This window comes from Callospermophilus lateralis, chromosome 3 (genome assembly GCF_048772815.1).
Source record: "Callospermophilus lateralis isolate mCalLat2 chromosome 3, mCalLat2.hap1, whole genome shotgun sequence".
NCBI classification, from domain to species: Eukaryota; Metazoa; Chordata; class Mammalia; order Rodentia; family Sciuridae; genus Callospermophilus; species Callospermophilus lateralis.
This window is the reverse complement of record NC_135307.1, coordinates 121,553,641-121,576,245: the sequence shown is the minus strand read 5'-3', so window position 1 is coordinate 121,576,245 and position 22,605 is coordinate 121,553,641.

Below are 22,605 nucleotides of genomic sequence, written 5' to 3'. Positions count from 1 at the left end.
CCTTTATAGTCAATCCTCACCTCCACCCCTCTAAATTTTTTCACCATAGATTAGTTTTGCTTTTTTTGTACTTTCATATAAATGAAATTGTAAGATTTTTTTTGGTAAGTCATTTTGTTTTTCCATTTAGAATATTTTTTTTTCAGGTTTAGGGATCAAACCCAGGGCTTCACACATTTTAAGCAAGATCTCTGCCCATTTGGCTGCGTCTCCTATGTCCAAATTTTTGTTTGAGCTGTGTCTTTAATACTCTAGGTTTATCCTTAATAGTGGAATTGCTGAGTCCTGCAATAACTGCATTTGACTTTTGAGAAGCAGAAACAGGTTCTTAGGAGGTGTGAAAGTGCTGTGGTTGGAGGATTCAGGGGCTTCTAGGAGATACCCTTTACCAACAGAGGAGATTGCTGTGTGTTTGACCTTCCCATTCTTACCCACCACCAAAACCTCTATCCAGGCCCCTGCCTCAGTGTCCCACACCACTTTCATTGGCTCCTCCCAGCCACTGGGGGAGCTCTAGGCACTCTTAAGGTCACTCCCAAAGTCAATACCCCATAACAATTTCCCTGCAGCCTGGCCAAAGTAGTCCTGAGAAAACAAAGTACAGGCCCAGGACCCCAGCATCTGCATCAGCATCATGAAAGAATTTCCATTTTTGTTAGTAACGCACATTCATGGGCCTCACCTAGATCTGTTGAATCAGAATTTCCAGGCTGTACAGCAGGGCCATCTTTGTTCTTTCTTTCTTTCTTTTTTCTTTCTTTTTTTTTTAAATAATAGAAAATCATTCTTTTATAGATATTGATGTTTTATTATCATGATACAGCATTAATATCAACTTGTTAGCAAAGCCACACTCCTCCCAGAAGCTCTAGAAAAGAATCATTCTAGCTTTGAGTGGCTGCTGGTAAATTTTTCTGTGGTTACAAATGTCTCTTCTCTGTTTATGGTGATGTAGCTTTCAAAAGCATAAAGAGAGAAAAACTATCTTTATATATATACATAGAACATGGTAATGTCACAACACGTTTTTTCATTCAAACTCCATAGAATCTGATAGCACCATAGATGGCAGATCCCCAATGAGATGATTCTTATACTCGCACAGAGTATTTGAGAGATTACAGAAAAATGTCATGCCCAATGGATGAAGAAGAAGAGGGGAGAATGGGCCAGCAGAATGAAGTAAGACACATCAAAGATCCACAAAAGTGAGTGAGATGGATAGAGTGGCATCATACATTGTCTCCAGATGCAGAGCAGAGGACAAAGCCATGTCCAGAGAGCAGGTCTTATTTATTTTTGCTGACAATTATAAAAACTCTCCCAGTTTTCTGAAGGTTTGAATTCTCTCAACTAATACTCTATTCACTCTTAGTGCCTGTCCTTGATCATACCCTAACAATTAATGTGCATGGTAATTTTTTGAATACCAGAAAAAGAGAATTTACACTACATCAGTGGTCTCTGCTACTCCATTTTATTTTATTTTTATTGGTTGTTCAAAACATTACAAAGCTCTTGACATATCATATTTCATACATTAGATTCAAGTGGGTTATGAACTCCCATTTTTACCCCAAATACAGATTGCAGAATCACATCGGTTACACATCCACATTTTTACATGATGCCATATTAGTGACTGTTGTATTCTGCTACCTTTCCTATCCTCTACTATCCCCCCTCCCCTCCCTTCCCATCTTCTCTCTCTACCCCATCTACTGTAATTCATTTCTCTCCTTGTTTTTTTTTTCCCATTACCCTCATAACCTCTTATATGTGATTTTGTATAACAATGAGGGTCTCCTTCCATTTCCATGCAATTTCTCTTTTCTCTCCCTTTCCCTCCCACCTCATGTCTCTGTTTAATGTTAATCTTTTCCTCCTGCTCTTCCTCCCTGCTCTGTTCTTAGTTGCTCTTCTTATATCAAAGATGACATTTGGCATTTGTTTTTTAGGGATTGGCTAGCTTCACTTAGCAAAATCTGCTCTAATGCCATCCATTTCCCTGCAAACCATCCTTGTTCTAACAGGATCCATGGGGTTTGGCATGCTCAGCTCTGTGGAGTCTGTGCTCTCTAGGATTTACTCACTCAGGACAGAGAGAGACCAGATCATTGTGCCTGTGGCTTCTCCTTCACCGAGAATGGGTGACCACATCGTGTGTGGTATGTGATGTGTGTGTGCGTGTACATATGCATGGAAGGGGATGGTGGAGGGAGGCCTGTTGAGAAGTGGTGCTGAAATATGCCTGCTCCCAGGAAGAGATAATATGAGTTGCTAATGCTCACAGAAGTCCTGATGCTGCTGAGTCCTGATGCTCCTTCCTCTTTGGAAGCATGGCCCAACTCCAGAACCTTCTTTTTGGGTTTCTCTTGGAGTGGGAACCACTCCCCAACATCCTGGTGCATCACCTCCAGAGACAAGCTTGCCAGATGTGGGCTTTAGGTGCTTCTTCCTATCTTTGTTGCAAGCAGAAAGCAGTGACAAATGGCAGAGGTTCGTGGGCTGGCAGAGTTTCCAGATCTCATGGAGTCCTCACAGTCCTGATCCTGGGTCTGTCATTCTGATTTTCCTCCAACAGGCCAGGACAGACACCTCCCAGGAGACCCTGTCTAAGCAGAGCCTGTGGTCCCTTGGAAAGTCATAAGAGGCCTAACTCCCAGGAGCACCTTTGCCGACTTACTCCAACCCTGTCCTGGGGACAGGGCATGTGGTGCAGCTCCCCACATCCTCTCACTCCAGGCCTGAGGTCTCAATGCTCTGCACCTGTTTTACTCAGTGTTTCCGCTGCTGTGACTAAAAGACCTGACAAGAACAATAGTAGAGGAGGAAAAGTTTAATTGGGGGCTCACAGTTTCAGAGTTCTCAGTCCATCCACTGTGGGCTCCATTTCTTAGAGCGCGAGGTGAGGCAGAACATCAAGACAGAAGAGTGTGGTGGAGGGAAGCAGCTCAGATGATGATTACAAAGCAGAGAGACTCTTCTGCCAGATACAAAATATATGCCCCAAAGGCACGTCCCCAATGCCCACCTCTGCTAGCCACATCCTACCTGTTTTTAGTTACCACTCAGCTAATTCCACTCGGGGATTAATTCACTGATTGGGTTTTGGCTCTCATAATCAATCATTTCTCCTCTAAACCTTCTTGCATTGCCTCACACATGAGTTTTGGGAGACACCTTACATCCAAACTATAACAGTACCCAAAGGGACACACTTATGACACAAAAAGGCATACCCCCAAGTGGTAAGACCAGCAAAGAGAAGGCTGGCAGATATGACTGTTAAGAAGCTTTGATCTTGGGATGGGAATGGAGAGAGACTTATGTGTAGACATCAGAATTACTCTGCTCCTTCCAGAATCAATTAATGTATCCTGGTGGGAATGGTCTTAAATGCCTTGTCTCACCTCTTTGGATTGCCTCCTCTCATATCTGGGCCTGATCATATTCGCTGCCTTCTCACCTCTGCACCGCCTTACAGCAGGTGTTGTAGTAGCTATCTTTGGCAGGGGAACTGGTCTAAATCACCTAACCCATCATCACTGAACATAGATTTTTCAAAGCCCAACTCCCTCAAAGTCAACTCTCTGAAACCCTTTTCTGTCTCAGAAGAAAAGATGGATAAATAAATAAAAATAAACTCTATTTTTATTCCTTCTCTTATCTGTCTTTCTTGCAGGATTTTAAGCCCTTAAGGGGCACAGTGTGGTTATCTTTGTGTTTATTAGAGCTTATAATATATATATTGTATAATATATATTGTTAAATATTATGTGCTGAGTGAATGTTGTGTGAATATCATTAATGAACCCTTCAAAAACAAACAAACAAACAAACACACAAAAAACAACAAAGCAGCAGAACAGGAAAAGCCCTAGATGTCACTAGGTCCTTTGTTGAGATATTTTTTTTTTCAAAAACTCTTTTTTTTAATATTTATTTTTTAGGTGTAGATGGACACAACACAATGCCTTTATTTTTATGTGGTGCTGAGAATGGAACCGTCCCGCCTGTGCTAGGGGAGCGCTCTACTGCTGTGCCACAATCCCAGCCCTGTTGAGATATTTTTAAAGCAACAGTACCTTTTTTGCCAAATGGTCTCTTATGCAGAAACTACCATATAAGACCCATAAAAGTGGAGGAGTGCTGATAAAAGTGAGATCATCCATGGAACATAGAGCCCCATTCCTTCAAACCCTCCTCCCTCCCACAGGAGTCCCTGAAGCATCTCTATGGAAACTTAGTGCCCTGAAGATCAGGTTGCAAGTAGTGAATCTAGTCCAGTCATCTGTTTTTATAGATTGAGCCCAGAAGCCTGGAAAGAGGGAGTGCCATGACTCATGTGACCTCGAGCTGCTGGCTGGGCTGGTGAGAATCTCTGAGACACTTTTGTTCTGCCAGCCTCTTCATTTTCTCTTTTCTCAGGGTGGTGTGGCCATTGTCAACTACTCACTTGTCCACATTTATCCTTTCCCGTGGCTGGGGTGACACTGCAAAGTGTTGATTTAGCAGATCGAAAATCAGAAAGGCAGACATTAATTTCTGAATGAATTTGCAATGGTCTTAAAAATTTTAAAAAGCAGAAATCACTCTAGTAAGTAGATATGGACACAGACTTATTTTAAAATCATCAAACTGCCAGTCCTGAGCTCAGGCTGCCCGTGGTACTGTGTTGCTCTGTTAACTTGGACCCACAGCTTCACACATGAGCAGAGGGCAGGATGAGCCATGACTGTCCCAATGATAGTCTCACCTCTGTTCCTTAGATTCCCCTCTACATATTGTGGTAAAGTTGACTAAAAGGTCTATATTTACCCTCTAAGTTTTTTTTTTTTTTTTTCCCTTGGAGCAGTGCCTTGGAACTCAGGTGGCCAAAATCTTGCTACCCTGGGGTCAGCAAGCCTTTTTCTCCCTTCTAGGGCTCTACAGACATTAATGAGATTTGATTCCACCCTCCCCTCAAAGAGGACATTGGCTGGTGATAAAATAATAGATACGGGGATCAATTATGGCAGAGAGTGTTAAGTCCTATGAATGAATGATGAGCCACAGAAACTTAGAAGAGCAGGACACCAAATTGCTTTGTAGTTTGGCAAAGCCTTTGCTAACTAGAACATGAGTCAGCAATGGAAGAGAATGTAGGTTTCCAGGCTGGCAAGAAGAAGAAAGGGTATCATAGAGAGAAAGGGGTGGGGTGAGCCAAGATGCCAAGGCCTGAAAGAGGAGATACATTGTTTTGAGAATTACAAGTAATTGGGCAGGGCCAGAAGTATAACATTTAGCACTTTGAATACCCAGCCAAGGATGTGACTTCATCCCTCCTCCTCCCTCTGGTCTCCAAAAGGTCTCACGTAGGGGAGTGACTTGGTCAGATGGCTCTGGCAGAAAGAGAATGGAGTCAAAGGAAAGAGACCAGAGACAGGAGGTGGGAGGTGGCTTTCCAGAGATCCATGGCACTAATTTAGTCCAGTGAGCTTGGAGAGATTAGAGAGGGACGTCCTCTTTGACCAATTGGATGTGGAGTTTGAGCCCTACTCTTGCCCCACCCTGCAGGATTCTGGTTTGGGCAGATTTGAAGCCCAGAAAAAGGATTTGGCCTAGAGTTGTAGATTTGGGGATCGATAGGGGCAAACGGCAATTGATCTGAGAGTCAGGACGCTATTAACCACGGAGAAGGAATGGAGTGCAATGAAAAGAGAGGGAAAGGGCTCAGGATGAGACCAAAAGAAAAAGGAAGAAGAGCTCGGAAGAAAGTTTGAAACCCACACCCTGTCTGTCTTCATCAGTCAGGCAGTTGAAAGCCAGGCAGGAGGCGTTGGCCCTGCTTGGAGCAGAAATGGCCTTTGTGCAGATGGTGGCACAAGGAGAGGCGCACAGTGCTGGGAGGCAGGATACTGGGGTTCCTGTCTGGAGCCTGCAGCTGACTCGCTGTTTGTCTGAGCCACGGTGGGAAGGGGGTGGGCAGCATGGCAGGATTATTTCTGCTGGAACTGTTCAAACATCTACATATCTGAAGCCATTGCTGGGGTAACGCTTCTCTTCTCAGAGAACAGAATGTTTTGTCTGTTTCTCTGGATTCTGGAAATCTTATTTCATCACAATTTACCTAGGGCCCCTTGAGCCAGGTCACTGCCCACTTATACTAGCTGCCTAAGTCGCCCTGGGCTTGGACAATCCATATCTCAGCTCAACTTCTGCCCTCAGGTTTGGTCTGATACCCTCAGCTCAGAGGTAAATTCTTGAAATTCCTGACATTGAAATTTCTCATGATTTTAACTTTTGAACTCAAAAATTTCTTTTGGCTTCAGTTATCATTACAATCATTCTTAGTACACAAGATAGCAAATATATTATAAATCTCAGGCCCAGGATGCACACTTTTATTGGAAATGCATCTTTTAATGAGATATATGGGATTTAAAATATTACTTGATCTATTTGTTTACATGTCTGTGGATAAGTATTTTTTCCCTAGAGTTCAGCATCAATTTTCCTTTTATGTTTTTACGATAATAAGCACTGCAAAATGTTTTAAAAAAACTAAATAGATAGGAATGAAAATTTTATTATGTGTTACTCAGTGATCTGCCAAAAAATCACTCAGTGATCTACAATCACAATTGCTTTTGACAATTGATCAGCTGATTATTTAACTGATTCCTAGTGATGTTCCCAATATCTACACCAAAACTTTGAGCTGTCTCTTTGCTTTGGCACCCTTTTCTTTCCCTTGAAGGAAATTCACCACAGTGGGAGACTAGGGTGTGTGGAATAGGAAATAGGAAAAGAAAACCAGCAGCTCAATCCTTCAAGTCCTGGCTCATTCACAGGCAGATTTTAGGGAAGAGAGAATGGATGAGGATCCTCCTGAAGTCTGAGTCTGCTACCCTTTGGAAAGTTTTAGTACCCTCAGAAGTATGTGTTCCATTTGTGCCTGGCTTCTATTCCTATGTCCTTGGCCCACCCTCTTGGTCGTTTAGGCTCCACTTCAAGAAGCTGGAAGATAACATCAGGGATTCCTGGGATACTTCCCTATGCTCCTTTCTAGTCCATGCAAGCCTTCTCATAATTGAGTTCAACCTCTTCCAAGACTTCAGGATCATAAATATATCAGTGACACCCAATCTCCACCTGGAACATCTCTTCCAAGCTCCAGACCCTCTGGACTGCCTCTCTTGAATGATCCCTTTGTTCCTTGGATCCAGCATGATCTCTCCTGTCCACCCAAAATGCTCTTCTTCTTCTTCTTTTTTTTTTTGAATTTTATTTTATTTTAAATTTTTTATTTGTTTTAATTAGTTACACATGACAGTACAATGATCTTGACATATCATACATTTGAATCAGATGGGATATAATATCTCATTTTTCTGATTATACAGGTTGTAGAATCACATATATACACACAGTATATACAGCATATATGCAGTCACTTATATACACACAGTAATAATAATGTCTATTTCATTCTACTATCCTTCCTATCCCCCCATCCCCTCCCCTCCCCTCCCATCTCTTCTCTCTACTCAATCTAGCAACATGCTCTTCTCGGTTTTCTTTCTCCAGTGACTATGTCCCCTACCTACCTAACTCCTCTAGTTTCCTATTCTCATGCCACTGATCACTGAGGGTTTGCTTTCTTTTTTTTCTTGAGGGGTTGGGGATCAAACTCATGCTTGGCAAGTGTTCTATCACTGAGTTGAAACTCTAGCCCCCTGAGTTTGATTCCTTAAATCCACCTTTTCCTTTCTTTCTTATGCTCTCTATCTTCATTTGGGTCCTAAACATGTCTCTCCTAGTTACAAAAGCATTACAAGATTATGAAAGCATTTTAACCAGGCTGTATCACTTCCCCTGTTGCAGATTTTCCTTTGTTCCTGGACTATTATTTTAAAAATGCAAATTTGGCTGAGTCAGTGCCTTGCTTCATGCCCCATTGCCCTCAGCGTGGCTTAAAGACACTGTGACCTGACCCCTGCCCACCTGTAGCCTTTCTTCCCCTGGTTGTTGACTAGACTGCTGAAATTGAAACGCTGCAGTTTCTCTCAGCTCCAGTTAACTGTTCCACCCCCATCCCTGTGCCTGGATCACCTATCTGTACTCCTGTCTCAGCCTGGCAAACTCCTACACATACTAAAGTGTCAGCTTCTTATAATCTCATCCTGGAGGTTTTCCAACTCCCTCTATGTTCTTCCCTATCAGAGCACTTGGAACATGGGGTTGTGATTTCCATACACTTACTGTCTCCCTTATTAGACTGTGAGCAACTCATGGGCCACATCTTTCCTCTGCAATCCCCAGTACCTCAGCTAAGGGATGACACAGACAAGGAACTCCTTATTATATGAAGGACATTTGTTGCAAGCACAGCCAACACAGCTGTTCTAATTTTCTGGTGTTTTCTAATGAAGAGTTGCCAGAGGTCTGTGGTTTCTCAGTCTCTGTTAAGCCTTTGGCAATGGTGATTGAGTACTTCTCAGCCCATATTAAACAGAGAGACCCAGGGGCTCCTGCCCACACAGGCTTCTGCTTCTCTGCTGCAATTCTACTTGCCAACACGAGATGGCGCCCTGTGGAGGCCTGTTGAGGTCCACCCTAGACATTTTCCCTCTGCTTGACCAGCTCAGCAGCAGCAGCAGGAGCCCTAATACTCCAGGGTCAATGATGAAATTAAGTCCCAATTTGTTTGTTAGGATAAACAGAGCTATTAAATGATTGCATTTATTCATTCCTGTCCACATATGGATTTAAGAAAAATTTATAAGTAGCATTTTATCTATGTATTTTGGAATCAGATGGCTCTGGGTTTTAAACCTGGCTGTATTATTTACTAACTATGTGACTTGTCAACTTTTGGATCTTGGATTCCTTCTCTGTGAAACAGTTAATAATAACTTTTACAAACTTTAAATGAAATGAGGTTTGCAAACTTCTAGGCATAAGTCCTGACACAGTAGATTTTCAGTAAATATTCATTTTTCCTTAAAAAAAATCCTTGTATCACTTGATATATGTCAACACATTTTGATTTCTATTTTGTTTTATAATTGTTTCTACATGTGTCTCATTGCTACTTACCCTAGTCTAGGACCTCCTTGGGAACAGGACTTGCTTGATTTTTCTCTATCTTCACATCTAGCTCAATATAGAAGTTCAAAAAATAAATATCTGATAAAAGGTTGATGCATGACTAAGCTTAAGTTAGCACCCTTCACCCTATGTCTTCTTCCTGGGCCAGAAAAAAAAAAAAACCTGAGCTATTCTGGTGGAAGTTCTTGAATATTTTTGCTTAAAACAAACAATGGTAAAGGTCTGGTAAAACTTGAATTGGTCCTTTTGCCCTCTGTGACTCCAGAGGATTTTCTATCTGCCTGTACTACCTAGAGAGTTTGGACAGAGTTGGGCAGCAGGCCTGCAGTCACATGGTTAGAAAGGCTGGTTAGAAAGGCTGACCCAGCTGACTGGCTATGTAGACTGGCTATGTAATCCCCTATTGTGGGCAGAAGCCAGGAGACAGGGGCATGGCTGGTAGGAAGGGCATAGAGACAGAGAAGGCAGATGGACTGGAATTGCCCTATCTTGGTTTGGGTTTGTGTCTGAGTTCCTATAATCCTGCCAGCCCCTCTGTTCCTTTGGGAAGAGGTTCAGACATCTCCCAGAGAGGCTTTTCCAAAGTTTGGGATGATCAGTCTATTTCTTTAGAATGCTGGCCTACCCAGGCTGGAAAAGGAGCAACCCCAAGTTTCCTCTGATTAAAGGAAGACCTGTGCAAGGACCCTGTGCTGTGAACAGTTCACCTGGAGCTGTACTTGAGATGTGAGGAGATGCTTTATGCACAGGCCTTGGGTCCCCAAACCTCTGCCTTGAGGCCTTTCACTTCCTTCAAACATGCAGAGTGCCACTGAGCACAATCCATTTAATGAAACGGGGAGAATTAACTTCTGACCATGAACTCCTCTGCACCTGGACAAGATCTGCAGTGGGGACTCAACTTTAGGGATGAGGCTTTGCTCTGGGGGGGAGGCCTCTTAAAGTTGCCAGCCAGGCCATGAGTTTGAGTCTTCTGTCTGTCTGTGACTTTTTTTCTTTATATGAAGTAGTTTTAGAAATGGGAAGTGGGAATAGAAGATTCTGGAAACCCCCCAGGCTTTTCTGATGCTGGCGCAGTATGGCTGTTGAAGCTGTCTGTTACCAGGGATGGAGATGGGGATGCCAAGGAAGGGGTTTTCCTTTGGAAGTTACCTTTCATTAGATAGATGGATGCCTCCCAAGAATACTAGAAAACAAAGGCTATGGAGACATTCAAATTCAAAGGTGCTTATGCTTTTGTTTTTTTTTAAATCATAGAACAATCTTAACAAACACAAGATAGAGAAAGTAGTATAATGAACCCTCACATGTCCCTCACCCAGTTTCACAAATTTCCAATATTTTGCCCATTCTTATTTTCTCTCTCTCCCATCTTTTTCCCTCTAGAGTAGAAACATCTCATTTATCTTAGAAGACTTCCAAGCCTTTATAGAAATCTACAATTAGAAACAAAGAATTTATAGGGCTGAGAGGGAATTTGGAGGTATTCTGGGCTTTCTTAGGTTACAGGTAGAGAAACAGAGTTGAGAGAGGAGAATAAGCACAGGCACCTCAGGCTGAGTCTGTGCTGAAACCAGGCGTCAGAATGCCCAGTATCTCAACTCATCCACTCCAGGCCTGAACAGCCTCTCAACGCTGCAGCACAACCTACTCTTGAACGAAGGGAAGCGGTCCAAGAACCCAGCAAGATCCCCGCATGCCAAGAGCATGATGAAGCTACTGCTGTCACACAGAGCATTGGGCTCATAAATCACCTGCATTTTTGCTATCAAATGACAAAATGAAGTCATATGATGTTCTCAAATGACTGGCCGGTGTTGTCATTAAAACATCATGGGAGATTCAAAGAACCAGGAATCAGAGTGTCTTTCCAGCCTGAAGTCCTTCCTTTGCTTGGTAGTATCCCCATCAAAAAGTGGAAAGTGGGTGCCCTACATCTGAGTTCCCTGTTTTCTAAAACCCAGGGGCCTTGGAGTCCCAAACATTCCTTGCAGATTTATCCTGAAGAGGAAAAAAATCCCCACAAACACAGGGGCTTTGTGAAGGGAGGAAATATGTCCCCTTGGTAAGATCCAGTCATTGAGCTGCTACTGACTTTGGCTCAGAGCAGGGAGCAGGGAGTTTCCCATAATGCAGGGACATCTGCTGAAGGTGAGAGAGGCAGAGCTGGGCTAGAGCATCCCAGAGTCTTCAGGCATGAAGGGCTGCAGGCTTGTTCAGAGTGATCTTTCCCTTACTGGCTGCTGGGCAGGTGGCTTCTTGATCTGCAGGAGCTGACTAGCATTTAGGTTACAACAAGGGCCTATCACTCTGCCCACAGGGTCCTGTAAAGTAGTATGGTCACCCTTGCTGTAAGTCCCAAATGTTTTATTTTCAAAGGGTCTGGGAACATCAGTACAGCCTGCAGGGGACAGCCAGATGTTTTCTACTTTGCTCTTAGGTGTGAGTGGGGAGTGGGGATCCCTGTGCCGATTGAGGCTTAGCTGTGGTCCCATGTATTGTGCTAGCTTTTAATGGTATTTTTTGGTGTAAGTGTGTGTGTAATCCTAAGACATACTTACTGTTGCTATTATTCATCTCAGTTTACAGACAAAGCAACTGACATAAGAGGTTAGGAAACTTCTCCAACATCACGGAGTTGGAGAGAGTGTAGTCATGAGCTACATAATGACATTTCAGCCAACAATGGACTGCCTATATGGTGGTGAAGGCTATATCACTTAGTGATGTAACTATCCCAGTTTGTGTAAGTACACTCCATGATGTTCACCAAATAATGAAATCACCTAATGATGCATTTCTCAGAACATATTCCCCCCATTATTAAACAACACGTGACTATGCATATGCACACATTCTATATATTATGGCAGTACAAAAATATTAATTGTATTTAGTGCCAGTTTTTGAATGCAAACTTTATAGATGTTAGTAAAGTTCATTTAATAAACAGACTTTAAAGTCTGCTTTGAAGTAACGAAGTTGACATCTTCCAATTTGTAGTAACCAAGTATTTAATCTTTAGTTTGAGGGTTGATCAGATGAGCTTATGGGTCTCTCCTCTTATAGACAAGATCTACAGTCAGACTGCTTGCCAAGGCTCACACTGTCAACACTTTGATTCCAAAAGTGGCATGAAAACATAACAATCTAGCTTTTCACACTGGGTTGGTTTTGAAGTGGTTACAAAGATACCAATAACACAGATTGTTCCTATTATACTCTTAGTTCATGATTTTGGTCTTAATTCATTTAAAGTAGTTTTCTCTCTCTCTCCCTCTCTCTCTCTCTCTCTCTCTCTCTCTCTCTCTCTCTCTGTGTGTGTGTGTGTGTGTGTGAGAGAGAGAGAGAGAGAGAGAGAGAGAGAGAGAGAGAAAGAGAGAGAGACAGAGAGACAGAGACAGAGAGAGAAACTCAGTAAAACCAAAAACTTATCTTACAGGGTAAAAGAGCTATCTGTTGAACTGGACATTATTTCTGCCCTCTCTTACTTTCTTACTCTTTTTTCCACAAAGTTAATTTTTGCTTTCCATGAAATATTTTTCATAAAGTCAAAAGGATATGATCCAATAATTCCACTGCCAGGTATATATTCAAAAGAATTGAAAGCAGGGACTCAAACAGATACTCGTACACCAATGTTCAGAGGAGCACTATTCCCAACAACCAAAACACAGAAGCAACCCAAGTGTTCATCAGCAGATGAAAGGAGGAACAAAATGTATTCTAGACACTAAAGGAAAAATATTGTATTATTTCACTTAACTGTGGTTTCTTTATCAGTAAATTCACAGAGACAGGAAGTAGAAGAATAGTTATAGGGGCTGGGGTAGGGGACATGGAGAGTCACTGTTTACTTGGTATAGAACTTCATTTTGGGATGATGAAAATGTTCTGGAGGTGATGGTTGCACAATGTGAATATGCTTAATGCCACTGAACTGTACACTTGACAATGGCTGCTGTGGTAAATGTGATGTTTTGTATATTATATCACAAAGAGTCAAATGATTTTTCTACTCAAAAATTTTGACTGCAATTCAGTTCTAGCATGTCTGTTTGCTACAAATCCCACATACTACCTCACTAAAGTGCAATGCATTCTAGCAAACCTCAAGGCAGGCCTCAGTTCGGAAACTTTGTTCTATGCCTGACAGCACTGATAATTGTTTTGTTTACTTTTCACTTGGAAGGCCTGCCTAACAGGTGTTCAGAATATCAGGCAGACCAAGTCTCTTCTCTGTTTATAATTTCAGGGGCAGATGTAAGTCCAGGAATAGATTTTCATTTCTTGAGGCCAAAGTTCTGTGCAAAAACTCTGCAAGAGATTTCCTGCACTGCTACAAGGGCTTCTCCACAAGTAGCTTCTTTGTTGTCCTCTTTGCACAGGGCATCATTTCATGGCAGAAGAGGAGGACCCTCTCTCTGGGATCTTTCACGTGCCAATAGATTACATTTTAGATGCATGTTGTTCACTCACCTGGGAAGCCATAGAAGTGCATGCTTCTGTAAATTGACATTCATTCAATTACCTCACCTCGTTTTCAGGTCCAGCTTTGTCACTTGTTGCAATGAAGCTGGAACCTGGAATATAAAGCCCTTCTCTCTAACAGGCTTCAGGGTTTTCAGTGCTGAACATCCTGGGAGAGATCTCCTCAACTGTCCAACAAGAACTGCTGCCAAATGTCATAGGATTGGACGGGAAAGATGGATCACAATTGTGAATTTCTCTCCTCTTCCCTATGGTTCATCTTCCAAGCAGGTGGCAGCTATTTCTGTTTCAATGGACACTGGAAATTCCTAGAAGATCTCCTTCTTGCTCTTATCCCTTATCTATCAGGCTGATCTTCTTCAAGGGGAAGAAGTATTTTACTAGTCCTGGGGTTAGATGATGGAAAAAGTGATGACAGGAGGGATTGGGGAGGCGCATGTGTGTAAAGGGAATGAAGGGACTGGTGGTCTTGAGTGGCAAGAATGGAAGCAGAGGCACTGCTAAGGAGGTCACTGCATTTTTCAGGCAAGAGATGATGGTGTTTGGGACGAGGACTGGTGGCAGTGGAAGTGGTCGGATTTGATACATATTTTGAAGGTAGACATGCTTATAGATGATTTTATGGGGTGTGACATAAGTAGCGAAGACAAGTGTTCCAAATATTTTGGTTGGGATGGAGGGTGCAGCCTTTTCTGAAATGAGGGGCACCATAGGAGTAAGAGGTTAGGGGACAGGTGGGAAACCAAAAGATTGGTTTGGATATATTAAGTTTGAGATGCCCATTAGATATTTAAATAGAGATGGTTATACAAGTCCAGAATTAGGGGAAAGCCATGCTGGAGATACAGATTGTGTGGGAAGAAGAAACCCCACTGCACACCTGCTACATTTTCATTGGTGGGAGTCAGGAGATAATCCAGAACTTTCTTTGACACCTCCCACTTCAGCATTGGCCAATCATGCCTTTCAAAGACAGTTTCGGTGAAATAGTAGAGATAAAGGGCTACCTGGAGTGGGTTCAAGGAAGAATGGAATGGGAGACAATGAGAACAAAAAAGTATAAAAAAGTATAGGAAAATCTTGTACTAGTAGAAAAACATGGTGGCAGTTGTTGGGAAATGGAAGTCAAGGGAGATTTTTTTTTTCTCTCTTTATGATGAGAATAATTCCCAAATGTTTGTCTTGCTCATGGGATGTTACAGAAGTGAGGGGAAAATTTTTTGTCTGGTAGATTATAGAAATACTTGCAGGAGAAAGTTCTGAGCAAAAAGTGGAAGGATTCAGTGCGTTTGCTGTTTGGGAGTGTAGGATCAGGAAAGGAATGCCAAGAACAGTTCCACCAGGGCCACATGGTGTTGTATCTCCAGGAAAGTGTAGTTCTATCAACTAGATGGAACAGGTGTGCTTGGAAGGAAGACACACCTGGAGCTCACTCACTGTACCTTCAATTCACTGTAGCCATTGATCACTGTATCTACTAGGAATAGGGTTTCTTTCTCAGGGACCTTTTGTTCCCTTTCAAGATTTTCCTCACTAGAGCCAAAGCCTGTTCACCTAACAGCACCAACTTGGGAAAATACATTTGTTTGAAGCTATTCAGTCAGAAATGATAAAAACAAGAATATATTGAAAGGACTCTGAAATGTTTCTGTACCTAATATGGGATGGAACAATTTGAACCAAGGACTTGGAGATCATGAGGACTCTCTCCCATCTCTCATCTCTTCTCCTTCTGCATATGAGCTTCACTGACTTTTATCAACTTCCTTCCCAAAGTGAGAGACACAGTCACTAAAGCTCTTGGGTCCCATGTCCAGAACTTGCATGCTAAGAGAACTGAATTATTCCTGTTGAGTGTCTTATTCCATTTTGTATCAATATAACAAAATAACAAACACTAGGTGATATATAAAGAAAAGAGATTTATTTGGCTGAAGATTCTGGTGGTTAGAAATTCCAAATAGCACAGCGCTTGCATCCTGTCAGGGGCCTCTTGACTGTGTTATAACATGACAGAGAAGCAGAAAGGGAACTGGTCACCTGCAAAAGGGGCACAAGTTCAAGCAAGGAAGTAAGAGACTGGAAGGGCCAGGTTTGCTCTTTTTATAGCAACTTGCTCTTATGAGAAATAACTCACTCCAGCAGATTTGACCTCTCCTGTAAAGTCGTATTCCTCCATTCATGAGGTGGAACCTCCCATGAGCTGATTACCTTCCACAGGGCCCCACCTCTTAAAGGTCCCACCGTCTTTCAATAGTGCCACACTAAAGACCAAGCTTCCAGCACATGGACCCTGGGATGTAAACCACATCAAACCATAGCGTTATGTTATCAAAATAAAAAATCTTGAGGAGAACTCTGATTGGGTCAAATACCTACTCCTGGACCAATCAAATATAACCAGTGTTCTGGAAGATTTTGTAGTAAATCTGATACCTCCAGTCAGAACCTTAGACTTGGAGAATGGAAAATTTATTAGAAAAAGAGAATTGGTTTCTATATGAAGGGATGTCTGCAGAGCAGACAAACAATACATGTTCACTACAATAACCAGATCAGGAGAGATCTATTTTTTTTTTCTTTACCAATAGAGGGAATTTCTTGGTAGCTGGCATACTATTTGGGATCATTCAGCAAATATTCATGCCCCTCTCACTAAAAGATTGGCTCTGTGATTTCCTTTGTCCAAGAGAGTGCAAACAGATGTGACAAGCAGAGGCCTGACATGAGTTTTGTGGCTGGGTTCTCACCGCTGCGCTTTCACCATATCCATGAAAAAAACTGTTCCAGGGGCTGGGGTTGTGGCTCAGTGGCAGAGCACTCGCCTAGCATGTGTGAGGCCCGGGTTCAATCTGCAGCACCACATAAAAATAAATAGATAAAATAAAGCTAAAAACAAATTGATCCATGCATGCTGGGGGAGCAAGAGACATGGGAGCAGAGCAGCTGGGCTTGAAGCAAAACTGCCCCCCTATTGATCTGCAAATGGTGGGCGTAATACTGAATGATTATTGGGATGTGGTGCTGTTTCTTGGGAATTTTATTAGGCAATATTATTATAGCTATAGTCAACTGACATACTTTGTCATACATTTATGACATACTTATGACATCTAAATACTTACATTTATTTAGAAATGGATATATGAATGTGTAAATTAGAGAGAAAAAAGGGGGGAAATGGATCTCATGAAAATAGAAGGGAGACCACTAGAGTAGGGGGGAGGTTGGTGAGGGAAGGAAAGAGGGAATAGAAAGGGGGGATACTCAGCAAGAAAACGGACCAAATTATGTGCATAAATGAATATATATATCACAGTGGATCCCACTATTTTGTATAATTATAATGTACCAATAAGAAGCCCTATATGTTAGGGTTTCATGTTCATTTCAGTTTTATTCATGATAGCCCATAATTGTGAAAACCCAAAGGTCCATCAACAGGAGAATGGATAACAAATTATGGTATATCTACACAACGGAATATTATATTACTCGATTATAAACAGGAACATGCTCTACTCAGCAACATGGATCAATCTCAAAATCACTATGCCAAGTAAAATAAGCTGGACATAAAAGAGTATGTGCTGGCTGGTTTCATTTATATGAAATTCTAGAATAGGAAAAACTGCTAATAATCTCTTGTGATGAGAGTCAGATCAATGCTTGCCTGTGGCCAGTGGGTAGTAAGGGATCTACTGCAAATGGGTGTGAAGAAACACTCTGGGATGGTTGAAATGTTCTTGTCTTCATAGGGATGTTTAAATTTGTATTTACATTTATCAAATCTCATTGAAGTGCACTCCAAAAGGTGGTGGATTTTATTTTTAGAAATTATGTCTCAATAAAGTTGATTTTTGAAAAATATGTTATTCCAGACTTTAGTGTCTCCAGAAACCAATTCACTAGAAACAGTACTTTCTAATAACTTCCCAAGATGCAGATCTAACCACATTACTCTCCTGCTTAAAATCCTTCTAATGGTTCTCTTATCTTTCAGAATCATTTCCAAACTCTTAACCTAGTGTACAGGGTTGCTGTACCCTGAATTCTGCTTATCTCTTGCAACTTATCCACACCCTGGAGTCTATATTTTAGTGACACCAGAAGTATCTTCTTGCAACACACCAATGTATATTTACAACACTGTGTTCCCTGCCTGGCAACAGTTTTTTTTTGTCCCTAGGAGTCAGCTTGTATGGTAGCCTCTGGAAAGGACTCTGTCTCCTCTAGGCTGAACGTTCCTGTCATTTTGTATTGTGGTCCTTGACATTCTGCAGCTGAATTTTCTGGTATTTTGTGCAACACCCTATTACAATGTTAATAGAACAAAACCCCTGTATACATAGCCCTGGGCCCAGCTCAGGGCCTGACATGTGGCCAGTGCTCAGTAACTTAGCTGAATTATTAACTGAGCGATTTGCTGTCAGTTGTCTGTACTTTGCTCCTGGGTGTGTTTCCAGGCCTTGACTTTTACAGAGTTGCCCTCAAGGGGCCCAGTTTCACTTGCTGTCACTGAGTACTTCTGCTTCTTGGGTATGGTTGAGTCTTTTGCCATGCTATTCAGGGCAGTGGAAAGTCCAAGGCCCTCTGCCCCAGTCACGATTCTCTTATTCGAATAGGCTTTTCCTCTTGTACTTCCCCCACGATGACATTTGGGGAAAGAAGAAAATTTTGCTTTTGCTTTGTTGAGTGAAACTTAACAGAAAAGCTAATGTAGTGTTGTCCACAGGATCAACCTGATTATGAAGCATTCCACTTGTAAAATACTCACCACCACAGACAATGATAAGAACAGAATCCAGTCAATGTGTATCAAGTGCTTTGCATGTAGCAGTCCCTGGACCCGGCCTTCTAGAGTAATCAGAGATAGGTAGGCCATTGTCTTCTGGAGAGCTGGCAGTCTGGAGCCTGCTGAGACAGCTCAGTAGCTGCAGTATGAGACCTGCTATCACACAGGCACAGAGGCCTGTGGGAACACTCACCAAGACATTTTTCCCCCTAGGGTGAATAGTGAATAGGGAAGGCTTCATTTGACTGGCAATTGAAGATGGAGAAGATTTTGGAGACAGAGAAACGAAAGGGAAAAGCCATTCTAATTAGATAAAACAGGAAGAATAAATTGCTGGCACCAGGAAAGCACGTGGCCGTGTCAGGGCAGGTGCTGCAGGGACGGGAGTAGGGTGAGATTAGGTTGATTTGGAGGCTTTTGGGGGCTCCTTCTCACAGGCAATGGGAAGTCTTGCAGGGTCCTGAGCTTGTGAGCAGAAGGAGCCATAGCCATTAAAGTAAGTTTCAGAGCTGGTAAGGGAAGACCATTCTGATTACATATTTGCACATACATGTATGTGAGAGGGGATATGGGAGGGCAGATTGGTGACATTGTTGCCTGTTGCACTCAGTCTATCTTATGTGGGATCATCCATAATTCTCACCTCTCTCCTAGCTTCTTTTCCCCTTTCATCTCCTTTGTAGCCTCTTTATACTTAATTAAAAAATTATGTCCCACTAGCCAGGTTTCATGGCACTTCTCCCCCCACCCCTGCCTTTCAGCTCCCTTGGTTCACAACTGGTTGCTCACTCCTATATACACTTAAAACTTGCTTCCAAATTCAAAAGAAAAATTAGGAGGGCATGCTTGTTTGTTTTGCTTGTGGGATTCCCTGGAGATTAATCTCCTTAGATAGAAACCAAGCTTCTACCAGAAACCTTGCCACATCAGGCCTCTGGCTTTCTTGGTGGAGTTTCGGGTCGAGTTGACTTGACTTCAGTGGGCTTTCTGTCCCACAGGACCAGGGGAGGTGATAGGGGGCATGCAAATGACTTCTTGAGCTTATTTCCTAACTCCCCTTGGTGTTTTGATGGTGTCACTCTTGAAGACCATTCTTTTCTCTGCAGAGAATTAGCCCTGGTCAGGCCTTAGAATAGGGAAGTATGCATGCTAAGTTCAGAGAAGCTAAAGAGCAAACCGAGTGGGAGTTCCCCTGAGCCACCTCCTCGGAAGCCGCCAAAAACCCAGCAAATTTTAGGTTCCACCTTTAGCAAAACGGGAAGTTGACGTCAGTGGTCTCTGCCAGAGGTCACACATCTAGTCCTGGTTCTGCTCTCTCATTCTCCATCAAAACCTATCCCTGGGCAGTCATTGCTCTCTGTTCACTGGTCAGAATAGAACAGAGCCCTGGCTGTTTGAATCTTTTGAGTTAAACCCCAGACAGGCAACAGGCCCCACTGAGGCTTTAGGTTTAGGCCCTAGGGCAGGCCCTATTGAGTCCTGCCTAAATGTCAGAGTCATGATAAAAAATACATGATTATTGTTTAAGCCACAGAGATTTGAGGGAGTGGTTTGTCACAAAGCGGTAGGTAACTGGAACACGTGTATGTAAACATGGCAACTTAGGCTAGCATAATGCAAACCCATGAGTTCACATGTATGTGATAATGATCACAATGAAGTCCAAAGCACTTTACATGTGGAAGAAGTTAATTCATTATCAGGATGGTACATTTCTTCTTGTTGCTATTCCCATGAAAGACACTTTCAGTCCTAGCCAGAACTTCATGCTTATTTAATAGAAACTTCTGGATAAAACAAGCATGGAGAAAACCCTGGACAGGCTATATGTTGTGTGTGTGTATGTGTGTGTGTGTGTGTGTGGTGGGGATTAAACCCAGGGCATGTTGCCTACCACTGAGTTACATTCCCACCTTCTAGGCCATAGGTTCTTGTTAAGAATGGAAAGATTTGGTAAATCATCTTCCATCCTTACCCTGTCTCTAGCTGGCCTGCTCATCTCAGCTCATATTAGATTAGGGTCACACATGTGCATTTCCTAGAACCTCAGTGTTGCTATGGGACCTCAAATTGGGCTTCATGGCCTTGGTATAGAATTCCAGGGAATGTTTCTGCATTTAAAGCTACCTCAGTGTCCTTTTCTCATTATTCTTGTTGGCAGTTCTTTTGATTGCCTTATTTTCTCCTAAACTGAAAGTTCTTTGTCCCTGGTACACAGTAGCACCTTACTGTATACTTAATGGAGTAATGGAATACTTGTATGTTTTCTGGATCTCATACACTGCCTTACTCAGAGTGCACTTGTGGGGGGACTCATTTTCATACAAAATTCTACATTGTAATGTGAGCAGCTCAGGGAATGAAGACCCATAAGCAGACCCCTAAGATCCTGAATACTAGGTCCCAGTGAATACAGACTCAGATTGCAGTGGCATTGAGGATGGACACCCCTGGTCTTCACACCTGCTTCTTGGTCAAGTTCTTACCTCTGATCCACATGTCCCTCTACCCTGCTCTGCTCCAGTCCTTTTGCACTTTATGTGAAAGGGTTCTTTCTTTCTTTCTTTCTTCCACCTATTCATGAAAAGTGATTATTTGGAAACTCCCCCAAATAAAGTAAAATGGGCCACAATATTTAAGAATTTTAAAGTGACTCCTTTTTGCATCTAGAAGATCAGAAATATAAAGTCCTAACTGTAATTGAATCTAGCTGTGATGTGAGGGCATTTCATTTGTTCAACAAAGATAAACTACTTGCCTTCCATGGGTCCAGCCTTGGACACTGAGTGAAAGAGAAAGGAGATAGACCTTGGCCTCCGAATGCTAAATTGCAACTCTCAAGCTACATGCTTCTATTATTTTTTCAGAAATTCTCAGCACCATGGGAATGTCCTCCGGTCCTTTGGTGATTCCTATGATACTCAAAGATATTTTGAGTTGAGAAAGCAGCCTTGGCTTCATGCTCCTGTGGGCTAATAGGCATAGACCAGGAGGAATTTTCCAGGGGAAATTCTGGAGAAGTAACTTGGCTACCTAACTGCGTGTTCCTTTGTTCTATATGGATCCCATATCAGCCTGGGTTTTCCAAGAAGCAAATGCCATGAGCGGGTTGGACAGATGTATAAGAGATTTCTTTGTTGAGGAAAATGCTTGTGAGGGAAAATGGGGAAAGGGCAAAAGAAACTGGTGAGCTGTCTGATAGCATCACAGCACTGACCATTGTGAAGAAAAGAGAGAAGGAAGGAAGAGTAGGAAGAGTCCTAGACTGAGGTGCAGTTATCACAGAGTTTCTGCAAGCTGGTTGAGAGTCCTTGAATCAAAGTTACCTGTCAAAGGAATGTGTCTCAGTATTCCTGCCTAGCTATTGTTGGCTGGGAACAGCCTGTGAGCCATGTGGCTTCAGTGCAAAGACAGTGGTAGATTCAAAGCTCAGCGGCTGAGCCCTTAGTCAATTACTCTCCCGTAGGAGGTTTGAGAGGTGCATTTTCACGGCTTCCAAAAGTCCCCATTAACTAGTACCCAAAGTAGCCCCTCTTTCTTCCTCCTTAGCTCTGTGGTGATAGTTCAGAAATATAAGTTATATCTGAAAAAATCTCCCCTCTTTTCAGTGTTCATAGGCACTACTGTAAAGAATAAAATCACTCCATGTATGGCTGGTGGAGGGAAGAGAATTCAGTTTTTCCGAGGACCATGAATTTTCTCTAACCATTGACTATTTGGCTTGCAGCTGTCATTCAGGAATGGTTCCCCACCTCCCCCAAGTATTTGGTTGCTGCCTTAATTGCTATGCTCTTGGGTGAGGAGGCTTGAAATCCACCCTAAAGTCCCCAATGCTCCTTTTAGCCACAAATTTCACCATCTCTGCCAAGCTTTTCTCAGAACTGCTGCCAAAGCTAAATAAAATGACAGATTTGCTTTTCACTTCAAACTGTGCACTTATGAAGTTATGCACTTACTTGGAAAAAAAGATGACTGGGAAGCCAAATTTCTTGCTAGTCCATACAAAAACAATGGGGAGCTAGCATTGATTAAGTGTCTATACTTTACCAGTCATGGTGATAGGTGTATTACATTGATCATCTCTTTTATTTTACCTCAACCCTCTGTGATCAGTATGGATTGATTCCTTTTATAAATTAATCCCCGGAGCAGGACACATGGTTTGGACAGGGAGAGGGATTTAGCCAGGACCAAGTTCAGTTTCTCAGACTCTAAAGCCAGTA